This window comes from Kogia breviceps, chromosome 5 (genome assembly GCF_026419965.1).
Source record: "Kogia breviceps isolate mKogBre1 chromosome 5, mKogBre1 haplotype 1, whole genome shotgun sequence".
Taxonomy (NCBI): domain Eukaryota; kingdom Metazoa; phylum Chordata; class Mammalia; order Artiodactyla; family Physeteridae; genus Kogia; species Kogia breviceps.
In genome coordinates, this window is record NC_081314.1 from 60,138,471 (window position 1) to 60,145,849 (window position 7,379).

Here is a 7,379-nt window from a genome sequence, read left to right on the forward strand (position 1 = left end):
ATCAGAGCTCCACTCAATGTAAAGATGTTAAAACAACAGAATAACATGCACAGGGAGATTGTAGTCCTTCAGAAATAAAACTACTTGTTTACAGGAAAACAAATAAATAAATTTGAAGCAGCAAGGAAAAGTCAATTAACTGAGACACAGCATGGTGTAAACACTGCAAACACAGATGTGAAAGACAGGTTTAAAGCAATCAAAGCTAAATTAATAAACCTGAAGAACAAAGGTTCTCCAACATGGGTACTGCTGGTAGCTCTAAATATAAAACTCCACAAACCATACAGAAAAGACAGTTTAAAATGTAACCCAAGAAAGTTTCCCAGAAAGGAAGGGAGGAAAAGGAAGAAGGGAAGAGAAGGAGAAGAGACCAAAAAATTTTTTTAAAAATTATGTAGAACCAGCTCCCTCAGGCATTGTTCTTGGTACTTTAAATATACTCAGTACAAAGTAAATTCTATTATTATCCCCGTTTTCAGATGTCAAAACTGAGGCAGAGAGATAAATACCTTGTCCCAGGTCATAAAGGAAGTGGCAGAGCCAGAATTTAAACACAGGTTAGTGTGATGTCAGAGAGTGAAAGAACACATGTTCCAGGAAGACTGGAAACCAAAATAAGTAAATTATTGGAACACTTGAGGCAAAAGAAAGAAAATAATTTAAATTATCCCTACTGTCTGAATAATCCTAGTGATTGTTCAAATAGGAATACATTTTTTTCTATAATCTGAGATCTCAAACTTGTCCTGACAGCATGCTATCATATTCCCCCGCACCTTCTCTGCTTCTTCACTTAGATCAGAAGCAGATTCATCAATATGAAAAGCAGACATTTTTGAATAATGTCCATGATTTTATAAAGTACTCCCTAACCCACCTCCAACACCCACCCAGATGAAACATCACCCTACAATGAAGCTGAAAGCCTACAAATCTCAGCTACATATTTAGCGTTTCTGAACAGATTTTTTTTTGAAGCAATTTCTTTAATTTTATCGGAATACAGACACAACAAGAGAAACACCCAAAACTACAGGGAGATAGGAGACACAACTCCTCCCCACCTGCCCCTGGCTCTAGAGTGGGGACAACGTGGGGTGAGGCAGCTGGGGGGAGACCTCGAGCCTCAGGGTAGCCATGCAGGTTCCAGGCCTGCGGGGCCACAGCGCAACGGGGAGGCAGGGCCCAGCCCCCAAGTCAGAACGGCTGAGGGGAGACCCCCTAGAAGGACTCCACCCCGTCACCCACACTCCTGCGCAGGCGCAGGGAGCCCACAGCCGGAAGGCCCCGGGGCAGGGCCAAGGCCACGGTCATGATTGAGAAGCAGCTGGAGCGGAGGCAGGAGAGACACGGTCATCTGGGCAGAATCCGTTGGCGGAAGGGGGTGGGAGGTAGGAGGGCCCCAGGGTCCAAACCCTGAGGTCACAGGAGGGGGCCCAAAGCGGGGCTAGGGAGTGCCGTCCTGAGGGAGTGGGTCAGCGGCTGGGCCCCTTCGTCCCGCTGCCTACAGCCCCTCCAGTACTGCTGCCAGGGGCCCCCCCCCTCCAGGGAAATGGAATAAGAAAGCAGCCCACCCCCTGCGGCAGACTGCCTGCCCCAGAGGCCTGTGGGAAAAGGATGGGTCTAGGAGGGTGAGAAAGGGGCTCGACCAGCTCAGGTCCAAGATGCTGCCGCGCGTGGCGAGTCCCCCAGGAGCTGGTGGCCCGCGCTGGGGGCCAGCAACTGCAGGTAGACAGGAGGCAGCAGCTTCTCAAGAAACTCCTTCACAGCTGCCATCTCCTGAGGACAGGAGCTGTGCATGACACCGGGGTAAGTCTTGAACTGGACCCTGGCGGGTGTGACAACGAACCCGAGCTTCTCGGCTGTCAGGGTCCCAAACAGTACGGGAACCATGGGGTCCAGGTCCCCATGACACTGAAGGGTGGTCAGGTCCTTGGCACTGCCGTTGGCTGCCTGGGGGAAGGCCCGGTAGGGGCAGAGGCAGCCAACAGCTCAAGGCCACAGTGCCAGCCAGAGGGTGGGGGCAGGTGAGGGCTGTGAAGAGGGACAGGGCTCCACCCTGTGAAAAGCCTCCCAGGACGATCCCATTGGCAGGGATCCCATTCTTCATCTCATGCTCAATCAAGGCCTTGATGCTCTCTGCTGCCTTCTTAAGGCCAGCCTCATCCCCTGGGGCATCTGGACTCAAGCCCCATCAAGTCAAACCAGGAGGGCATCACTATCTTCATATTGAGTGTCGTAGGGGTCCGAGGCACATGCGGACAGGTGTACTTGACGTAAGGGAGCCGGATGGTGGAGGGGCGTCAGCGCAGCTGTGCCCTGTGTCTCCAAGGCCATGTAAAAAAATAACCACAGCTCTTTCCTGCTCAGCTACAGACACAGTGGCAGCATCCGTGAGCAGGGGCACAGACACGGTGTTACCACACATACACTGCAGGGCTCCACGGCTGGGGCCTCCACTCCTGGGGGTTTCAAGACCTCTCCAGAGATCCTCCTCTTTCTCCCGCCCAGACACACACTCTTCCCACTCCGCTGCCCTGCCTGAACTGAACAGATTTTTAATCTTCACCTTCAAAGCTGAGTAAACAACCAAGGATTAAGAGACAGCTGAAGAAAGCTTCTTTTGTGAAAGAAAAATAGCAGGAAAACAAACAAACAAAACCTAGAGGAGCCAGATTATACAAAGAAGAAAATGTTCAAAACCTACCATTAATATCATAAGAGAAATTTGATTCATGAAACAAGAGCTTCCTGGTTTCAAAATTGCTACAAAGCTACAGAAATCACCACAGTGTGGTAATGATATAGGATAGACAAAATCCATTAATTTTGAGAAAAAGGTCAGGCAATCCTAATTGAAGAATAGTCTACAAAATATCTGATCAATAAACCTCGGCACCATTAAGGTCAAAAAAACAAAGCAAGTCTGAGAAACTCACAGAGCAGAGGAGGCTAAGGACACATGAAAACTAAATGTAATGTGATATCCAGGATGGGACCCTTCTGCTGACAAAGGACATTGGGAAGAAAGTAGTAAATTCTGGATAAATTGTGGCATGTAGTTTTTAGTAACATACTAATGTTGGTTCCTTAGTTTTGACAAATGTACCATGGTAACATGAGATATTAGCAACAGAGGAAACTCGGTGAGGAGTATACCGGAACTCGCTGTACTGTCTTTGCAATTTTTTTTCTGTGGATCTAAGACTATTCTAAAATAAAATGTTTATGGGAAAAAAATGAATGTCTGCCATGATATTCACCTAATGTTGAAAATGGTTATTTCTTGGGGGGCCGGAGGTTGGCATCTTATACATTTTTCTTCCTTTTTCAAAATATTTTTTACTTTCATTTATGTTCTTCTCTTTATTGTATAAATTCTTTATAATAATCATGTATTTTTTTCAAAACCATAACCTAGTTTTCCTTAAAAACAAAACTCAACTGTTATGATGCCCAGGTTTCTGGCTTGGAATACTAGATGGCTGGTGGTTACCATGGCTAACTATGACTGCACTAATACTACAAAACTAACCACTGCAAACGCAGTGTCCTACACTGAACATTTATTTTTCTGGGGCTTCATAAATTGGCTCTGATTGCATAGGCTGAGCTCCAGGCAGCAGGTTAGGTGCAAGTCAACTCCCTGTGTCTCTCATCCTCCTTGGCCCAGTATCTAACCATTAGTTTTGCTCATGGCAACTGGACAAGACCACAGGAGAAGACCACAAGGCTTCTCAAAGCCTTGGCCCCAAACTGACCACTTTCACTTCACCAACCTCCCACTGGCCTTCACAAGTCACATGGCCAAGCTCAGCATTGATCAGGCAGGGAAACATATTCTACCCTCTTTAGTAGGGTAGTACCACAAAGTCACATGGAAAAGAACATGGATGCATTATAATATAGAAAAGCCTTGGAAAATTAAGTGCAGCGACTCAGTCTACCTTAGCAGTGTAATTTAATGAGAGGAGAACAGTCATTCCCTACCTATGTTTTTATACAAAACAGGCATCAAATAACTGATTTTGTCCCTTATATGAGATCAAGAGTAGGAACCTGGGTAGTCGGCACCCCTAGAAGAATTAGCCCACTCCCAGAGCAGGTCCCCCCATCTCTTCCTCTGGGAGTGGTGATGGGCACTCAGATTCTTCCACCCCCTCCCCTTACAACAGAACTTAAGGAGGGGCAGAACCGATATTGACACTGCTCCACCATGAAGCTTCCCATCAACAAGGAGTTTTAAATTGTTATATAACTGTGGCTCTCTCCACATAGGCCCGGATCACTTCTTTCCCTTCCTTTTCCACACATAACTCTTCTTTTCACTTTACAAAGGTATTTGGCTAGGATTTTCATCTCAAGACAATAACTAAACTCTCTAAGTGCTGATTAACCAATCAAACTCAACCTCAGTCACTTCCCAACCATGCCACTCTGGGAACATCAGTGAACATCTCTAAGCCTCTATTTCCCATTCTGTAGAAAGAAGCAGGTAATACATGCCCTTCCTCCCTCAAATGGTTATTTTGAGAATGGATAAATTAATTCATTGGTAAGCACTTTAGAATCTCTAAATTGCTCTACAGCTACCTTATGTTCTTATTTAATTAAAAATTAATTTGAGTCAGTCTACATGTTCTAAGAATTATTACAAAAACTGGATGATCTGATCAAAGGGTTAAAGAGAGGTAGGTTTGTTTTTTTTTCTTCTCTTGTCAAATATAATGAAGTGCAGAATTCGGTCTCATCAATTTCTTTTGCCTTTTTCTGACAGCTAACGCCACTGGCAGACATCCAGTAGGAAAAAGTTTTCAGGCTTTGCCCAAAGGAAGCCTGTGATGTTATTCCTGGGGTAAATTATTCAGCTTCTAGTAAGTTGCTGTGGAAATTAATATACAGCAGCATATTGCTAATAAATTTAATGTTTTATTGCTTTACACCTAACCTTATGTTTTAATTTATTAATAGGTATTTTGCATTTTAAATAAAGAAATGTCTTTCACTTTCATTATTCATTATTCATTTAGTGTTCGTTAAACTGAAGGTTAGATGTGACAGGAGTGAAATTTTCTAAATAATAATAGTGTGGGTCAAACATTCCATTAATATCACTGCATTAACTCCACAATTGGATGTTTGTTACAATCTAGTTATGTGGCTCTGCTATGGATTAGTTTTGTGTACAAAACTGTAGCTTTAATTAAATCAAAGAAGTTGCTAGTTATGCTTTATTTATGGATATTTTATGCCAGAATAAAACAAAAATAAGTTTCAGTACTAATAAAATATAAAAATTACTTTTCTTTCATCTGTAGTTTATGTGTTGGTAACTGTAATAAGAAGGCATTAGTATTTTTCAATGCCTAGATAATGATGAATAGCTACTTGATTTTTTTAAAACTCGAAAACAAAAAATAAAACTATTAATGGCAAATGTAACACTGGATGATTTGTATAATATATATCTTGCTAAATAGAACTTGTGCCATTCACATATGAGTGGTGCAGATGGGGGTAGGCCTTCTATTTGATATTTTTAGGGAAAAAAAGAAAAAAGAAAAAATTGTTCCCCAAGGGTATTAATTCTGTTATTGAAGTCTTGAAAATAACAACCTCCGTAGCCCAAACACAGCAATTAAAGGAATCAGCGGAGATATAAACCAAGGCAGAACAAAAGACCCAAAAGGAGAAGGGTGAGCCCAGTGGGACAAGAGAGGGCTCAGATGAAGACAGGCTTTTCATGACTCTTGCCACAATTACAATAGGCCACTGACATGAAGCCACAGAATGCAACCACTAAGCAATTACTGAGGTGTATATATGTACATCTACATTTCCCTTCCAGTTGTCAGCTTCACAAATGTTTTGTCTGCAAGAAAAGAAAAAAACAGAGAAAAAATGTAACTGCAATGTAGGGTAGAAAAATTGAGAACTAAGTTTGGACAGTTAGATTACCAGTGTAAATACGGGCTCTACCAACCTGCTAGCTCTGTGGCCTTCCACAAGTCACACACCTTCTCTGCTTCAGCCTTGCAGGTAAACAAATGTTTATTACTAGCAGTGTTCTGTGGGTTGTTACAGGATTAAAAGATAGAATACATTGAAGCACTTTTTAGTAAAGGGCCAAAATAAGATCCTAAATATTCTATTTCATTTTCAGTATTTGACTTATTTGAGCATCATTACCTCTAGACAATTCAAATGTTTTGTGGGCACATACATATCGATGGTCAAATGTATGTTTTGACAATGTCTGTGTGGTTTGGATTAATATAGGCAGGATTTTATAAGTAAAAATTTTCACTTTGAGATATAGGTAATCTGGTTTCTAAGTTGCTTACATCCCGTGAGTAACTGCCAAATTTTTTATTTTTGGTTCAGTCAGCACAGTCTCTCTAACGTATTAATTTGTTCTTCACTCTGGCCATTTACAACCCAGTATAAGTGTCTGTTCTGCACAAGAGCCATAAAGAATAACACGAAATCTTGCACAAAATCTTGCATGTCTGGCCAAATGGCTGGTTTGGCTAAAGTCATCAACATGAGGTAACCCATCTGAGAGAGCATTTAATTGAACGACAAATGTGAAATACAGGAATTAGTATTAGCTCAAAAGAAAAAAATTGCTTCTGTTCTTTTTGGTTCAGATTATCCAGATGATCTCAGTCAATTCTTGGTTCGGCAAGTAGAGCTAGGACAAATAAATACTGAAATATCCTGGAATACTCCTGACATATTGTATACTGATCCATTACCATGGGCCTTTCCTCAGAAGTCATTGGGATTACTGCCTGGATTGCAGTTTGATTTATGCTATCCAGTTCATTTAATCCCCACTTGCATGGGTAATTGCACTGTAATTCCCATATGGTTACACACAACCCACCAGCCTGGAGTTTGAAGCAGACAAGTAATTTCATTTAACAGCTGTTAAAATAGGGGAATCCACAGGTAGCTCTCATTCAAATGTTAATTGCTCTCAGTGCTTCACTCATAAACCCACCCTGAAGTCAGGTACTTTAGGCTCTATTGAGAGGAGATATAAAAGTAAGATAAGTTACAGACATCCTGACAGAAAAGGAGGATGGATTCAGTCTTGGGTCTGGATGTGCCTTGGCCCTGGAACCAATATCGGCATGGAAATCAAACAGTGAAGGATGTTTGTGAGGCAATGGTTGTTTCCCAGATGGTAAAGAGTTTGCAAAAAGACTGCTAAGGCCCAATGGTGAGTCAGTCAGAAAACATTTGCAAATTCAGGTTGTAAAAAGAGGCTGGAAGGAGTCAATTGACAAATTGCCAAACTATAAAACTATACTGAGTCTGTTGACAGTTCTTTTGGAATACACTAAATGACGAGTGGATTTGGAACTAAA

General features: G+C 42.2%; 1 pseudogene; it reads right to left on the bottom strand.

The window, feature by feature from the left end:
• Positions 1 to 1,656: 1,656 nt before the first annotated feature.
• LOC131757083 (acyl-protein thioesterase 2 pseudogene) lies at positions 1,657 to 2,480 on the bottom strand (annotated as a pseudogene).
• Between the last annotated feature and the right edge of the window lie 4,899 nt (positions 2,481 to 7,379).